The sequence below is a fragment of the Anolis carolinensis genome, chromosome 3 (assembly GCF_035594765.1).
Source record: "Anolis carolinensis isolate JA03-04 chromosome 3, rAnoCar3.1.pri, whole genome shotgun sequence".
NCBI lineage: Eukaryota > Metazoa > Chordata > Lepidosauria > Squamata > Dactyloidae > Anolis > Anolis carolinensis.
Genome location: NC_085843.1, coordinates 231,196,429 through 231,214,488, shown reverse-complemented (window position 1 = coordinate 231,214,488; position 18,060 = coordinate 231,196,429). Strand labels below are relative to the sequence as shown.

Here is an 18,060-nt window from a genome sequence, read left to right as displayed (position 1 = left end):
ATCCTGGGGTTTACTGTTAGGGGGAGGGCATTATGCTCAGGATTCCATTGGATATAGCCGTTACGGTTTCATAGAATCATAGAATAGTAGAGTTGGAAGAGACCTCATGGGCCATCCAGTCCAACCCGCTGCTAAGAAGCAGGAAATCGCATTCAAAGCACCCCTGACAGATGGCCATCCAGCCTCTGCTTAAAAGCCTCCAAAGAAGGAGCCTCCACCACAGCCCGGGGGAGAGAGTTCCACTGTCGAACAGCTCTCACAGTGAGGAAGTTCTTCCTGATGTTCAGGTGGAATCTCCTTTCCTGTAGTTTGAAGCCATTGTTCCGTGTCCTAGTCTGCAGGGCAGCAGAAAACAAGCTTGCTCCCTCCTCCCTATGACTTCCCCTCACATATTTGTACATGGCTATCATGTCTCCTCTCAGCCTTCTCTTCTGCAGGCTAAACATGCCCAGCTCTTTAAACCGCTCCTCATAGGGCTTGTTCTCCAGACCCTTAATCATTTTAGTCGCCCTCCTCTGGACGCTTTCCAGCTTGTCAACATCTCTCTTCAACTGTGGTGCCCAAAATTGGACACAGTATTCCAGGTGTGGTCTGACCAAGGCAGAATAGAGGGGGAGCATGACTTCCCTGGATCTAGACGCTATACCCCTATTGATGCAGGCCAGAATCCCGTTGGCTTTCTTAGCAGCCACTTCACATTGCTGGCTCATGTTTAACTTCTTGTCCACGAGGACTCCAAGGTCTTTTTCGCACACATTGCTGTCAAGCAAAGCTTCCCCCATTCTGTATTTTTGCATTCCATTTTTTCTGCCGAAGTGAAGTATCTTGCATTTGTCCCTGTTGAACTTCATTTTGTTAGTTTCAGCCCATCTCTCTAGTCTGTCAAGATCGTTTTGAATTCTGCTCCTGTCTTCTGGAGTGTTAGCTATCCCTCCCAGTTTTGTGTCGTCTGCAAACTTGATGATCGTGCCTTCTAACCCTTCGTCTAAGTCGTTAATAAAGATGTTGAACAGAACCGGGCCCAGGACGGAGCCCTGCGGCACTCCACTTGTCACTTCTTTCCATGATGAAGACGATGCATTGGTGAGCACCCTTTGGGTTCGTTCGCTTAGCCAATTACAGATCCACCTAACCGTAGTTTTGTCTAGCCCACATTTTACTAGTTTGTTTGCCAGAAGGTCGTGGGGGACTTTGTCGAAGGCCTTACTGAAATCCAGGTACGCTACATCCACAGCATTCCCTGTATCGACCCAGCTCGTAACTCTATCGAAAAAAGAGATCAGATTAGTCTGCCATGATTTGTGTTCCGTAAATCCGTGTTGACTATTAGCAATGACTGCATTTGTTTCTAAGTGTTTGCAGACCACTTCCTTGATGATGTTTTCCAGAATCCTGCCTGGTAGCAACATGAGGCTGACAGGACGGTAATTTTTTCCCTTCTTGAAGATAGGGACCACATTCGCCCTCCTCCAATCTGCTGGGACTTCTCCCGTTCTCCAAGAACTCTCAAAAATGATTGCTAGTGGTTCCGAAATAACTTCTGCTAGTTCCTTCAATACTTTTTGGTGTAGTTGATCCACCCTGGAGACTTGAATTAATTTAGAGCGGCCAGGTGTTCCTGAACAACTTGTTTCCCTATTTGGGGTTGGATTTCCCCCAATCCTTCATCCACTCCATGTTGCTGAGGTTGAGGCTGGCTTTCTTTTTGTGAGAAGACTGAAGCAAAGAAAGCATTAAATAGTTCTGCCTTTTCCCTATCCCCTGTCAGAATTTCCCCATCTTCTCCTCACAGAGGCACTATCGCCTCCTTGTTTTTCCTTTTCCTACCATCATAAGCAAAGAAGCTCTTTTTATTGTTTTTAATGTCTCTGGCAAGCCTGAGCTCATTTTGCGCTTTAGCCCTGTGAACCTTTTCCCTACAAGAGTTGGCTATTCATTTGAATTTTTCTTTGGTGATTTCTCCCTTTTTACACTTCTTGTGCATGTCTTTTTTGAGTCTTAGACCAGTTAGAAGTTCTTTGGACATCCATTCTGACTTCTTTGCACTTGTCTTATTTTTATTCTTTGTTGGCACTGTTTGCATTTGTGCCTTGAGTATTTCACTTTGGAAAAACTCCCATCCATCCTTAACTCCCTTGTCTTTTAGTACTGGCGTCAATATTTCCTTCATTTTTGGGAAGTCAGCTCTCCTAAAGTCCAGAATGAGAGTTTGACTTGTCTTCGTTTCGGCCTTCCTTTGTATTGCAAACTGTAGGAGCACATGGTCACTTGCCCCTAAGGATTGGACCACTTCAACTTCATTGATCTCGTTCTGTGCATTTGTTAGGATGAGATCAAGAGTAGCCAATCCCCTTGTTGCCTCTTCTACCTTCTGGACCATAAAATTGTCTACAAGGCAAGCGAGGAATTTGTTGGACTTTGTACTCTTGGCCGAGTTCGTTTTCCGGCCGATATCAGGATAGTTGAAATTGGCCATGACCTACTTTAGAAGATGAGATTTCGCGAGATAGCTCCAAGACCTTTCTGTCAAGAATGTATTTCTTCTTACTTTAATAAACCTTTTTGAACCTAAAGTTCTGACTTTGCAATCCTAAACCATTCTGAAGATTAGAGGGCCATCCCTTATCACCGCACACACATCCCTTCTCATTACCGAGTTTAGTCCTGGTACTCTGCAATATCCTGGTAGTATTACCCACCGAGGGTTATTTTTGAGACTAACAGCTCCCCAACAATTTCTAACTACATCAGCTGCAGTAAAGTTTTTTATGGTTTTTAAAATGCCCCTAAACTGACTCTTAAATAATACTAATATCCTTTAAGACAGTCGTTCGCAACCTGTGGGTCCCCAGGTGTTTTGGCCTTTAATTCCCAGAAATCCTACCAGCTGTTAGGATTTCTGGGAGTCGAAGGCCAAAACATCTGGGGACCCACAGGTTGAGAAGCACCGCTTGAAGAGGTCCATGTTTCCATTTTCTAACAGGGCTGTGCTGAATATTTTATTTATTTATTTATTTATTTCATTTCATTTATATACCGCTTTTCTCACCCCTGGGGGGACTCAAAGCGGTTCACTTCAAATAAATGGCAAAAATTCAATGCCTCACATACGATAAAAACAGTATTATCACACATCTAAAACAATAACATAGGACTATAAATTAAACCATTAAAACTATAAACCATCAAACATAAACATTTTATGCAATATTTACATAAGCTTCTTGATGACGGTTTGGGAATTAGGTATTTTCAGTATGCAAACTGCAGGTTATCTTTGCCACCCGAGTCAGAAGTGTTGCAATAATATTTGGGAACAATAAAAAAGACTGGGTGAAATTCAGTTGAGACATACCAGAGGCACTGTTGGTAGATCACCTGCCTATTCTGGAAGGTGGAGACAAAATCAGGTTCTTTTTTGAAAAAGGTGTTTTTGATGAGAAAGGTAATATTTTTTTAAAATGTATCAAAGATGGTATACTTAGAACTATGGTGAAAAAAGGGTTTGCAGCCATATATTTTATTTTCTGTGTTTGAACTTTTAGATGAAGCAACAACACAGCACAACACACTAGTATTATTTGAGCATGTATTGGTGTACTTTATTGAACAAAGAGAGGATCCATTCTTCCTCCCGGGGAAACCCATTTTTTAACTCCTCCTGAAGTGCAAATCAAAGGAGATTTGCAGCAAACCAGGAGGAAGGCAATGCAGAGAAGGCAAAAAACCCGTTTCCACCCAGAGCCAATTTGGGGTTGACGGGGAAAAATTCCTTCTCGGCTCCAATTCAGGCAACCAGCCGCAGCCTGCATTGCCAGGTTAAAGGATGGGAACAGTGAGAACCGATGCATTATGGTGCCTTGTGTTCCTCTTGCGTTCAAAGTGTGCTTCCTTTCCAGGGAACTGCTTGGTCTTGAATGTAGGTCTTCAGCTTTGTCTCTTCCTTCGGCCTCTACCAGTTTGGAGACCCAAGCAAGGATGGAATTAACCTTCCTCCCTTTTTTCCTTCTTTTCCTCCCTTCCTCCCTCCCTTCCTTCCTTCCTTCCTTCCTTCCTTCCTTCCTTCCTTCCTTCCTTCCTTCCTTCCTTCCTTCCTTCTTCCTCCAGTGCCTTAACCTTCTAGACCTGAAAGAAGGGGGATGGATTCCATGCATACAAACCTTATCCATCACGACGACAACATAGCCCGATGGGGCTCACTTACGGCATGGAATTCCACTAAAACAGCTGAAGCCCTGCTGTTTTGGACTACAACGTCCAGAATCGGCCCTTGGTATAGAGAGCATCCTGGGAGATGTAGTCTAAAAAGCAGTCTTATCCCAGCTGGGACATACTTACCTGCTCTTTGAAGGAAGGCACTGGAAACACTTACCTGGATGGTAGCAAGTGGGCAAAGGGAAGGGCTAAGTGGGTAAATCACTTCCAGTTTTGTTTCAGATTTTTCCTCAAAATAGAAGGGAAATTCTCATCCATCCCTAGATTCCAGGAAACATATTTCTGAATTTCTTTTTCTTCTTTTACAGTTGAAGGTTATGGTAAATATTAATTATTATTTACTTCAGTTGACAATGATATGATTCTCCAATCTGATATCATCTTTGTATGAATCTCTTTCTTTGATGCTCCTAAATTGTCTGAAAATAGGAAATTACATGCCACAGTTGAGACTGAAGTGAAACATTTCTTGTCTGTCCAACATCCCAGCAGGAAGTCATTGTGGATCAAAACAGAGGTATTTTATACATATTTGGCTGTATTATGACTTCAGGAGGAGTCAGTTGTGATGCTGGCACATTGGTGAATTTGTAGGTAGCTTACTTGTATTTCATATTACAGTATTTGAAAGCTTTTGTGCTGATAAAATATTACTGAATCCCTTTTGGGAATATTTTTGAGTCTTCTTTAAGAGCAGACAGTAGGATATAAATAAATATATTAACTACAGTAAATGCTGTGTTGTTGTTATTATTATTATTATTATTATTATTAACTTTATTTTAACCCTCCTTTCTTTGCATACGGACTCAAAGTTAACAATGGCATGACACAACACAACACAATCTATATATATAAAAGGGTAATGAAATTTCGACCTAGGACAAAACAACAAAACTACACATCCCAGAAACACTAAACTTGGCAGCACAACCCCTCATCCATTCCTCTACGTTCATACAACAAAAAGAAAAGAAAAATAAAGTCCTAATTAGAAGGAGAGGAATAATTGTTTTTATCCAATTGCTGCCAGTTAAAAGGCTAAGCTCCGCTCACTTGGTCTCCTAGCAACCCTCTCAGTCCAGGGGACAGGCAGAGTTAGACCTCACTTAGGCCTATAAAATACAGATTATCTGATTTGAACTGGATTATATGGCAGTGTAGACTCAAGGCCCTTCCACACAGCTATATAACCCATTTATAATCTTATATTATCAGCTTTGAACTGGATTATCTTGACTCCACACTGCCATATAATCCACTTCAGTGTGCAGTCGGACACAACTGGACTTAATGTCAGGAGAAAACCTTTACCCTTTACCTTAACTACCACCAATTCAATACTTTATTTCCCATACCACCATACTTCGCCACAGCAACGCGTGGCCGGGCACAGCTAGTAGAATATAAAAAAGGCAAATACCTATACATATGAATATCAAAAATTAAAAAACATTTAAATGTTGGTATTTAATTCTAGATTTCATGTTTTGTGGACTATATCACACCGATAAAGCACAATCATGGCAGTATAAAAAGCATCTTTTGTTGGGATTACAGTAGAGTCTCACTTATCCAAGCTACATGGGCCGGCAGAACCTTGGCAGAATCTTGGATAATAAAGAGGGATTAAGGAAAAGCCTATTAAACATCAAATGAGGTTATGATTTTACAAATTAAGCACCAAAACATCATGTTATACAACAAATTTGACAGAAAATGTAGTTCAATACGCAGTAATGTTATGTTGTAATTACTGTATTTACGAATTTAGCACCAATATATCATGATATATTGAAAACAGTGACTACAAAATGCCTTGGATAATCCAGAACTTTGGATAAGCGAGTCTTGGATAAGTGAGACTCTACTGTATCTCATAAAATTAGGTCTCTTCTATAATCATATTGCAATTGTCCCTTTTCATTTGGTTCAGAAAAGGCTCCTGGTTTCCAATCCCAAAAGAGACCAGACGTTAGGCTAGGAGGGTAAAAGGAATGAAAAAGCCTTGGGAAGATATTTTGAAATTATTAATGTGAAATTACTTCAGATATTTGGGATTTCAGCTCCTGGAATTACATCAGATATTTGGGATTTCAGCTCACCTATCTAAGAATCTCTAGGTCCTCCAGGTATTACGGACATTCTTGAAAAACCTAGAGAGATGTTCTCTCCAGTTAAAATAAGACTTTTTTAAAAAAACCCACAATATTCCTATTTTCACGGGGGCTTTGCACCCCTAGCCCTTGTAAAGGCAGACGGTCTACCATACAAATTATTGTCTTGTGATTCCCCTTTAATTGCCATGGCAATATCCTGTGAGATCCTGAGGTTTACTGTTAGGGGGAGGGCATTTTGAATTCTGAGATATTGTGCTCTTGATTCCATTGCATATAGCCATGACAGTTAAAGCGGATTCATAGTTCTATAACTGTCTGGCTTTAAAGGGTTCTTCAATTAAATAAACTTTTATTGGACTCCAGTATGACCATTCTGATGTTATCATTTCAAAGTAAACACAGATAATTCATTTGTGGAGATGTGTTTTATATAGAAAAGAATCTCTGTAGTTAGAAAGTTGCAAACGTTGTTTTTGAAAACCATACCGCTGTTCATCTCTCCACATTACGCCGATGATGGGATCAATAGCAAGATAAGTATTTTACTTGGGTAAATCATCAAAACTACATTTGAAAAGTTTAAAGAATGACTGGATTTCATGAAAGTGCAAAGGTTAAACATCTTTTCAAGTTTTGCCAGCATAATGGAAATAGCCATCTCTTTTCCCCCAAAAAATTCATTTTTCAAAGTATTAAAAAAGCTATTATTTTACACTGCTGGTGGGTTTTATATTTCTCAAGGATTTTAACATTCCCATTTTTCGCTACTACAGCTTCTGAAGGTTCTCCTCATGTTTTACTTTTTCATAAGGCTGTTTCTTAGGTGTCTATAAACTTTGGGGTGGGGATTATGCTAAGGAATGCCGGGACTTACAGTCCAACATTATTTGATTAACTATGTGATTCCCACCTGTTATTTAGATGATGCCAACCTGCAGGTCTCAAATTGCTTATCCACATACAAGAAGGCACACACTGGTCCCCACCATCAGAAGAGTCATGTCATAGTCCCTGTTGCCCAGTGAAATTGTTGTACTGTGTCTTCAAATTGTTTCCAGTTTATGGCAACCCTACAGTCAACTTATCCCAGGGGCTTCTTTACAGTTAAGTGTTCAGAAGGGTTTTGCTCTTGATTTCTTCTGGGGCTCTGAGAGTGTGGCTTGTCCAAAGTTACCAAGGGTGTTTCCATTGCTCATTGGGGATTCAAACCAAATTTGTAGTCCAACGCTCACTATACCACGCTGGCTCTCCTAATTGGAATTCGGCCTCCCTTTTTTAAAAAGTATTTTTATTAAATCATTTTCAAAAAGATGTAAAATGTGCATACATGGGGGTTTTAAAGCAGAGAAAGTAAGGTGAGGGGAAAGGGGTATGGGGAAGGGGGGGGGGGTAAAAAACAATAGGGAGTGGAAAAGAAGGGAAGGGGGAGTTGGTAGATTTCCAATTCTCTTTGCCGTGCTATTTAGAAGCCTGTTTCTATTCTGCTTGTTACTTTCTAGTTTCTTTCCTTTCTAGATCTCCACGGGTGTTATTTCTTTTCAGTATATAATCATAACATTATCTTCATTTTTTTCTTGTTTTCATGTAATTGATCAATAAAGACCAGTACGTGCCTTTCTTGAAAGTTCCTTGCCGATATGCTAATCGATGTTTTAGTTAATCCATGTTCATAACTTCCACCATTTTATTAACCATTCATTTATTGTAGGGGTTTCATTTCCTCTCCAGAGTTGTGTATACAGTACACTATTCTGGCTGCTGTAATTGCTTGGGTGGGCAATTTTTCTATGTAACCTAAAGTGCAGTGATTATTTCCATTATATATCCCCTTCTTCCATAATGTCAGGAGGTCTACATGTTTCCTAACATGTAGCTATATCTAAAAGTTTCAGTAGTCTTTAAAAGAGATTAAATCGACTCCAACATTCTAACTATACTAGGAGCCCGCAGTGGCACAACAGGTTAAACCCTTGTGCCGGCAGGACTGCTGACCGAAAGGTTGGCGGTTCGAATTTGGGGAGTAGGGTGAGCTCCCATCTGTCAGACACAGCTTCTTATGCGAGGACATGAGAGAAGCCTCCCACAGGACAATAAAACATCTGGGCATCCCCTGGGCAATGTCCTTGTAGATGGCCGATTCTCTCACATCAGAAGTGACTTGCAGCTTCTCAAGTTGCTCCTGACATTAAAAAAAATCCAACTTGGGAGTTTCATCTTTTGACACTATCATTTCTTTTTGGATTGTCTCATCCTAGTGTTTTTGTGTTAAAATATCTTCAAAAGGAGATTTACCGTGTCTCCCTCTGTGTAACACTAACAAGTGTTAGCTATGCTGTCACTGCCCTGATTTTAAAACGTAAAATAAATTGTGCTTCCAAAGGGAGCTATATCTAAAAGTTTAAGAAGTCTTTAAAACTCATTAAATTCAATCCAACATTGAAACCACTATGCTGCCCTTATTTTAAAAAGTAAATTAATTAATAAAATGAACAGGATACAGTATGGACCACTCTTCCATGGCTGAGGGGAGCATACATTATTTATTCACAGTCCAAAGTATTCCTCAGAAATAGAGCAAAAATTCTATATATTCTGCAGTACAATCCTACTCCTGGAGCTATTTATGGTGGTGACTGGAAAAACTGCACTGAATAGACATGATTAGATATGATTATCATGGCTTTTTATGGGCTAACAGAAGAAGAGTGGGTTATAAACACATGTTGTTTCTGAAAATTGATGGTAATAATCCCAACAAAAGGTGATTTTTGTCCTGATGGGATTGTTCTTTATTGGTGTGATAAAAGTCCACAAAATGTGAAATTCTACAATTTAATACTAAAATTTAATTGTTTTTAAATATTGGTATTCATATGTATATGAAACGTTTTTCTATTCTATTGTGTTGGATTGTGTTATGTTAGCTGCATTGAGTCTCTACGTGAAGAAAGGAGGGGTAAAAAAAAGTTGAGTAAGAACAACACCAAGAAAACTTGAGATCCTAACCAGCCATTTATTTGAGTTATTATATTTATTTATATCCTACTATCCAATTTTTTAAAAGTCTCAAAAATATTCCCAAAAGGAATTCCATAATATGTTATCACCACAGGAGCTTTCAAATACTGTAATATAAAATATAAGTAAGCCACCTACAGATTCACCAATGTGCCAGCATCACAACAGACTCCTCCTGAAGTCATAATACAACCATATTTGTATAAACACTGTTTCTGGGCCCACAATGACTTCCTGCTGGGATGTTGGACAGACAAGAAATGTTTCACTTCAGTCTCAGTTGGGCCTTATAATGTTCACTTGCAGGAAATCCATGATCACGATGATTACTATTATTGATCATAACCTTCAATGGAAAAAGAAGAAAAAGAAAATCAGAAATGTGTCTACTAGAATCTAGGGATGAATGGGAATCATTGTATTTTGAGGATAATCTGAAGAAGACTCAAAAATATTCCCAAAAGGGATTCAGTAATATTTTATCAGCACAGAAGCTTTCAAATACTGTAATATGAAATACAAGTAAGCTACCTACAAATTCACCAATGTGCCAGCATCACAACTGACTCCTTCTGAAGTCATAATACAGCCAAATATGTATAAAATACCTCTGTTTTGATCCACAATGACTTCCTGCTGGGATGTTGGACAGACAAGAAATGTTTCACTTCAGTCTCAACTGTGGCATGTAATTTCCTATTTTCAGACAATTTAGGAGCATCAAAGAAAGAGATTCATACAAAGATGATATCAGATTGGAGAATCATATCATTGTCAACTGAAGTAAATAATAATTAATATTTACCATAACCTTCAACTGTAAAAGAAGAAAAAGAAATTCAGAAATATGTTTCCTGGAATCTAGGGATGGATGAGAATTTCCCTTCTATTTTGAGGAAAAATCTGAAACAAAACTGGAAGTGATTTACCCACTTAGCCCTTCCCTTTGCCCACTTGCTACCATCCAGGTAAGTGTTTCCAGTGCCTTCCTTCAAAGAGCAGGTAAGTATGTCCCAGCTGGGATAAGACTGCTTTTTAGACTACATCTCCCAGGATGCTCTCTATACCAAGGGCCGATTCTGGACGTTGTAGTCCAAAACAGCAGGGCTTCAGCTGTTTTAGTGGAATTCCATGCCGTAAGTGAGCCCCATCGGGCTATGTTGTCGTCGTGATGGATAAGGTTTGTATGCATGGAATCCATCCCCCTTCTTTCAGGTCTAGAAGGTTAAGGCACTGGAGGAAGAGGAAGGAAGGAAGGAAGGAAGGAAGGACAGAAGGAAAAGAAGGAAAAAAGGGAGGAAGGTTAATTCCATCCTTGCTTGGGTCTCCAAACTGGTTGAGGCCGAAGGAAGAGACAAAGCTGAAGACCTACATTCAAGACCAAGCAGTTCCCTGGAAAGGAACGCAAGAGGAACACAAGGCACCATAATGCATCGGTTCTCACTGTTCCCATCCTTTAACCTGGCAATGCAGGCTGCGGCTGGTTGCCTGAATTGGAGCCGAGAAGGAATTTTTCCCCGTCAACCCCAAATTGGCTCTGGGTGGAAACGGGTTTTTTGCCTTCTCTGCATTGCCTTTCTCCTGGTTTGCTGCAAATCTCCTTTGATTTGCACCTCAGGAGGAGTTAAAAAATGGGTTTCCCCAGGAGGAAGAATGGATCCTCTCTTTGTTCAATAAAGTACACCAATACATGCTCAAATAATACTAGTGTGTTGTGTTGTTGCTTCATCTAAAAGTTCAAACACAAAAAATAAAATATATAGCTGGAAACCCTACCAGCTCAATATCAGATTATGTGACTGCAAGCAGAGATTTTTTAAAAATTTACAGTATAGGCAGAGGCCTGTAAAGTATAGATTATAGGCCATACACGAACTCAAAGCTGTTTTTGTGCCACACGGCATTTTCCCATTGTGCTTTCCTGTTTTAGAGCTTGAAGGGACTCCCAGATTTTAAAAAAATGAAACTATAAATGATCAACCAGGTACTTCCAATTTCCAGTTTTTAAAAATAATTTTTTATTGAAAACTTTTATCACAGAATGTGAAACACAACAATTACTCAAAGTGGGGGGGGGGGGGGGGAAGAAGGGTAAAGTAAAGGTGACCATTGACCCAGACACAAACATTAAATGTATGTGAGGGGGAAGTCGTAAACAAAGGCATACCACAAATAAGATGGCTAATTTAGTCTCTTCGATTCTGCATGATTCTGATTTTCTCTACAACAAAATGCTCTTGTCTGAAACAAAATCTGGAAATCTTGTGGTAGAGAGAACCCTTGTTATCTACCCTCATCTTTCCTCCAATAGCCACATTTTTAGTTACAATCTCAATTTTTAAAAAATATGAATGTTAGAGGTGCAAGATCATACTTAATAATATAATAATAATAATAATAATAATAATAATAATAATAATAATAATAATAATAATAATAATAATAATAATAGGAATTCATAGCAGAGAAGTAATTACCTGTAGCTTTAGTACCTAAACTAGATAAACCCTAATTTACATTCAGGATTACATGTTATGCTATGTGTGTGTGTGTGTGTGTGTGTGTATAAAACATTTTGTTACTAAATTCTTAGTTTTGTAGTGAAGATTCCAGTTGGCTGTATCGTTGTCTAATCTTTGTAAGAACCACTATATGGTGAAGGGAGGATTGGGTTTCAAGTTTTATACCAAATTTACTGGCCATTTAAATTGACCCTCATTATTTTTCAAATGGGTGGTTTTCTGTAGTAAATTGAGCAGTCAATAGGAATTTTGTGGTGTGAGGAAAGAAACTTTTAAAAAGTTTCCTTGCAGCCGAATAGACACAAATAGGTGGGTCTCCAACAGTGATATTAGCATTTGAAAAACAGCTCCAACTGCTGGGATTTCCTGGGAGAAGGAGTCCGACAAAGATTAATCAGCATGGAATTGAATGAACGTTTGACATGTTGAATATTGTGACAGGAAGACAAGGCTCAAGAATAAGTGTCTTTGTAGCTTTGTTTTATTTTAGGGAACTGTGACTGTGAAGTTTGCATCATTAACACTTTTCGTTAATTAGAAGAATCTTGTCTGATAATCTATCCAGCCTGGGAAATAAAGAATGTAAATTGTGGAATCAAAATCTGAGCACTGGAAGAGCAGTATTTTTTCTTCTTTCTTGCAGTTCTCACTTCTGAATTCATAGGTTGTTAAAGGCTTATCTCCCTTTTTCTGCAGCTGATTAATTATATGCAGCGTCAAGCAACACTTATCTGATACTTTTCGTTTCCACATTTGCTTGTTTAATTGAGAAACATTTCCTTTCCTTATGTCATCATTTTGGTTCCTCACACCCTAACCTCTGGCCACGTTGCTTTAGCTTGGTAATGATAGATCAAGGAAGGTATGGAGATTTTCTATTGGAAGAGAGAAATCTTCTCTGGCCGGTGAGTGATTTAGCCTGGAGGCTAAATTTCTCAGCGCTATGGATCACTGGGAAGAACAGATACATGTGCTAACCTTAAGTATCACAGAGAAATATTGTTCTCTTTTTGTATGGATTCATGCATATTTTCATCTTTGGACTTGACGTTTAAGAAGCCTTTAAACTTTCTCTGGACCTGCATACTCTGTATGTTAGTTCTTCCTAGCATTGCTGTTGTATTTCTAATGACAGATTTATAAAAAGTAAATGAATTATATTGGGCATATGTCTTTCTTTTTATTTTACTATTAACAACTATCAGGTTTGGATTTAGGTGTATTATTAGGGAACCAGTTATGTGTTGACTTTTTAAAAAGAACAAAAAATAAAAATAATTTTTAAAAAAGAGACCTAACAACAACAACAACTTTATTCTTTTACCCTGCCAACTATCTTACATGTGGGCCAAAATGCCCATAGACAGAAATACAAATAATAATCAAAGCAAAAACATAAGTAAAATTAAACATAATTAAATATAACAATACAGTTAAAAGATAATAGATAAGAAAGTGAGGGTGCCTGTTAGTTGTCCATAGTAACCATAGTCTCTCATTTGAGAATTTAAAAGACTTGAAACAGTACAAAAGCACATAGAATATTTATTGCTAGTTACCAATCTTCTGTCACTTGCTGAAGAGGAGAATCCATAGAGGATTTTATGTTCGAAAATTGAAGGTTTCTTAGACCGGCAACAAATTATGTTGTTGTTCTGTACCATCAGTTGGTTTTGCTTTCAAGGCACCCTATTTTTAATAGCCCTGCTCAGGTCTTCCAAGCTCAGGGCCATTGCTTCATTAAGTCAATCCATTGCAATGAGGTCTTTCTCTACTGCTTTCATTTTACCAAACACTACTAGGGGGAGCGGATTCCTGATGAATCTAGTTATCTTATATGTCTTAAGTACAACAGTTGGTTTTTAGTGAGAGTTCATGCTTGAACCTGTTTGTATCCATGGAACTATATTCTTGCACTTTCAAATGAATTGATTCATTTCCAGTCAGCTTTTCATTATCCAGCTTTTACAGTAATATATAGCAGTGGAGAAACCTCCTGTTTGCTTTTTAGATTTGACAATCTGTTACAAATACGATTAAACAGTAGTTTTAAAACAAATCATGTGTTTTAAAAGGGGTTCTTACTTTCTTCACCTTGTAGTAGTAGATCCCTCTGCCCCCTGCTGTTCAGATATTGCGTCTCACAATAACTATTTTTGATTCAATAATAAAAGAAGAGATTTAGTTGCTGACTCGTATTTGGTTGAATGTAACTGATTATTTCATCTTACCTTATGAAAATAGTACAAGTGGGTTAATTCTTACTTGTTTTACATTTCATAAAAGTTAAATTCAGGTGGCTGGTTTTCTTGGTTACATTTTTATGTATTTGCCCTTTTTTAAAATGTTGCCGTAAAATCAAATTCTAGTATCTGTTCCCAAGGGGGTTATCACATAACTTCCAACATTTTGCGTACAGGGCCAAGTTTTGTAGTGAAATTGAAAATTTCTAAAATGTCTATTAAAACCAATGGGATCCACTAAAAGTTGTAATCTGCAACAGGGTACCAATTTCTAAAGTCGAGAAGCAAATTTAAATAATAGTATAGTGATCTTCTCTGTGCTTATAAATCTCCTGCCACCAGCTAATGTACACAGTGGATTGTGTACAGAGAATTTTTGTTTCAAAGGACAATAAATACATGAATGACAGGTATAGAATTCAAAATGCATGTAAAGCATAAAATAAAAATAAATGTGATTGTGCCTACGCATGTAAAGTAAGTGAGAAAAATGCTGAAAATTGTCAAACAGATCTCTCCAGGATGTCCCAAAAATCACATATATAGGGAAAATGGGAAATTGTAGCTAAATGTACCTTTATTTTCAAAATATTAGTTACAGAATTTCACAAAATATTTACAAAACTATATACATATATTAAAATATATAATATACAATAAAACATAACAAAATTTTACAAAATATTTACATATAATATTACATTTATTAGAATATTAAAATATAATTTTAAATATAAATTTGTTAATTTTTCTGATGAATGAAAACTTTAGGGGCTGCGGTGGCCCAGCGGGCTAAACCGCTAAGTAGCAGAACTTGCTGACCGGAAGGTTGGTGGTTTGAATTCACGAGATGGGGTGAGCTCCCGCTGTTAGCCCCAGTTTCTGCCAACCTAGCTGTTCGAAAACATGCAGATGTGAGGACATCAATAGGTACCGTTTCAGCAGGAAGGTAATGGCGCTCCATGCAGTCATGCCAGCCACATGACCTAGGAGGCGTCTATGAACAACACCAGCCCTTCAGCTTACAAATGGAGATAAGCACTATCTCTCTCCTCCCCCCCAAGAGTAGGACTCAACTAGACTTGAGGGAAAACCTTTACTTTTACATATAGAATCTTTGGGGACACTCTGTAGATGTATAGTCCAAAACATTTCTGCCGACTCCCAGCTTCTCTTGTACATTGGTTCATTTCATACGGAAACCATTCAAAATAAAGCCAACAAACCTAAATCTCAAGGAACTGTGATGTAGTGTTATGTGGGTTGAACTAAAAAAAACAAATTAAGGGCAATTTACAGTTTCAGAGGAATGCAATGGCAAACTCCCTCTCAACAGTATACCTTCAGTGTCTCGTGAATGGGGCCTAGAAAACCCCATGATGAGTTTACCCTAAGGTTTCTACAAGTCAGAGATGACTTGAAGGCACACACTAACAGCAAAGAATAAATTTTATGGAATTCTTTGAGCAGACCTGCATAATATCTGTTCATATGTAAGTCTCTCCCCTCTGCTTCTCCCTCAATTCACCCACTCTTTTGTTCTGCCCCATTCACTTGACTCAGTTTGCTGAAGATACTTTCATTTGTGAGTTAAAAAAATTGGATACAAGGTAGGGAAGATAAGTAGCTGCTGAAACTGCTAACAGATGGCAGTTAGGCATATAAATTTGAGGATGAGTGAGGCAGATAGGCTATTGTGCTGTTTGTGATGCAGTGAAACCTAAACCAGCCAAAAGACAATTACTTAGCATCTTTTTCATCTGCCATATGTTGTACTTCTCCTTCCTGATTGATAGAAGGTAAATTAATGCCCCAGCTGTATGATATTCGTTTTTTAAATGAAAAAGGGGAGGCAAAGGGCACTTTTTCTCCTAAAATAAAATTGTGGCAGCAACACAAGTAAGATGAATATTCTAAGAACCTCAAAAAGTTGATTCTGGCTGCTTCTGCTTACACCTTTATGGAGTGAGGATAGTTGTTTTGCCTAATCTGTTCATTCATTGTTCCAATATTATGTCACTGCTTCCTGTTTTGATGTTATTTATGGGAATGGATAACTTGTTCTGTTTTTGCTGTCTTGGAAATGTATGCACAATGAAAATGAAAAAAAAATCCCATCTGTTTCTAAATATTATATGTAATATTTAAAGATCTTTTTTGTTATGCTTGGTTATTTTCTGACACTTGATTTGTGCACATGTCATCAGTTTGCTTCCATACTGTAAATCAGACTTCGGAACAATCTGTGCATAAAAGGATACATTAACAGAAATCTGACTTTTAATAACAGCACTGCTTGAAAGTGTTTGGCAGGCACTTCTTTTCATAGAATCATAGAATAGTAGAGTTGGAAGAGACCACATGGGCCATCTAGTCCAACCCCCTGCTAAGAAGCAGGAAATCGCATTCAAAGCACCCCCGACAGATGGCCATCCAGCCTCTGCTTAAAAGCCTCCAAGGAAGGAGCCTCCACCACGGCCCCGGGGAGAGAGTTCCACTGTCGAACAGCTCTCACAGTGAGGAAGTTCTTCCTGATGTTCAGGTGGAATCTCCTTTCCTGTAGTTTGAAGCCATTGTTCCGTGTCCTAGTCTGCAGGGCAGCAGAAAACAAGCTTGCTCCCTCTTCCCTATGACTTCCCTTCACATATTTGTACATGGCTATCATGTCTCCTCTCAGCCTTCTCTTCTGCAGGCTAAACATGCCCAGCGCTTTAAGCCGCTCCTCATAGGGCTTGTTCTCCAGACCCTTAATCATTTTAGTCGCCCTCCTCTGGACGCTTTCCAGCTTGTCAACATCTCCCTTCAACTGTGGTGCCCAAAATTGGACACAGTATTCCAGGTGTGGTCTGACCAAGGCAGAATAGAGGGGGAGCATAACTTCCCTGGATCTAGACGCTATTCCCCTATTGATGCAGGCCAGAATCCCATTGGCTTTTTTAGCAGCCGCATCACATTGTTGGCTCATGTTTAACTTGTTGTCCACGAGGACTCCAAGGTCTTTTTCGCACACACTGCTGTCAAGCCAGGCGTCCCCCATTCTGTATCTTTGATTTCCATTTTTTCTGCCGAAGTGAAGTATCTTGCATTTGTCCCTGTTGAACTTCATTTTGTTAGTTTTGGCCCATCTCTCTAGTCTGTCAAGATCGTTTTGAATTCTGCTCCTGTCTTCTGGAGTGTTAGCTATCCCTCTCAGTTTTGTGTCGTCTGCAAACTTGATGATCGTGCCTTCTAACCCTTCGTCTAAGTCGTTAATAAAGATGTTGAACAGAACCGGGCCCAGGACGGAGCCCTGCGGCACTCCACTTGTCACTTCTTTCCATGATGAAGACGACGCATTGGTGAGCACCCTTTGGGTTCGTTCGCTTAGCCAATTACAGATCCACCTAACCGTAGTTTTGCCTAGCCCACATTTTACTAGTTTGTTTGCCAGAAGGTCGTGGGGGACTTTGTCGAAGGCCTTACTGAAATCCAGGTAGGCTACATCCACAGCATTCCCTGTATCGACCCAACTCGTAACTCTATCGAAAAAAGAGATCAGATTAGTCTGGCATGACTTGTTTTTGGTAAATCCGTGTTGACTATTAGCAATGACCGCATTCGTTTTCAAGGAGATTTTCATTAAGAAAAAAAGTCAAATGACTATTGGAAAGAGGAACAGCCAAATCGCTATATCTTTACAAATTTCAGTACATTCGTTGAAGGGGTTGGGCATGGGCATAGTGAATGCTTGGCACAGTGGAGTTTTTGGTATTGGGGTTCCATAATAGTTGAGCTTGCAACAAGGATTCTCCACTTTGAAGGAGCTCACTTTTTAGTCATTTATATGTATTTCTTTCTTTGAAATCACAAATGGCAGCCCAGCTGCTTCACAGACATTTTTTTAATCTCACAGAAGTCTTGGAAGGTTTGAGGCCAGTATCACAATTTGTATAATTTTAAATC

At 38.9% G+C, this 18,060-nt stretch overlaps 1 protein-coding gene and 2 long non-coding RNA genes across 5 annotated transcripts in view; 2 read left to right on the top strand and 1 right to left on the bottom strand.

The window, feature by feature from the left end:
- Window positions 1–18,060, top strand: part of sufu (SUFU negative regulator of hedgehog signaling) — a 105,576-nt gene that overhangs the window by 36,339 nt on the left and 51,177 nt on the right. The window lies entirely within an intron of this gene.
- Window positions 3,576–4,946, bottom strand: LOC134297785 (uncharacterized). The gene is made up of 2 exons (XR_010004656.1): window positions 4,373–4,946; window positions 3,576–4,125 (listed from the first exon to the last, which is right to left on the bottom strand). It is a non-coding gene; the product is annotated as an uncharacterized LOC134297785 (long non-coding RNA).
- Window positions 7,753–10,619, top strand: LOC134297786 (uncharacterized). The gene is made up of 2 exons (XR_010004657.1): window positions 7,753–10,321; window positions 10,569–10,619. It is a non-coding gene; the product is annotated as an uncharacterized LOC134297786 (long non-coding RNA).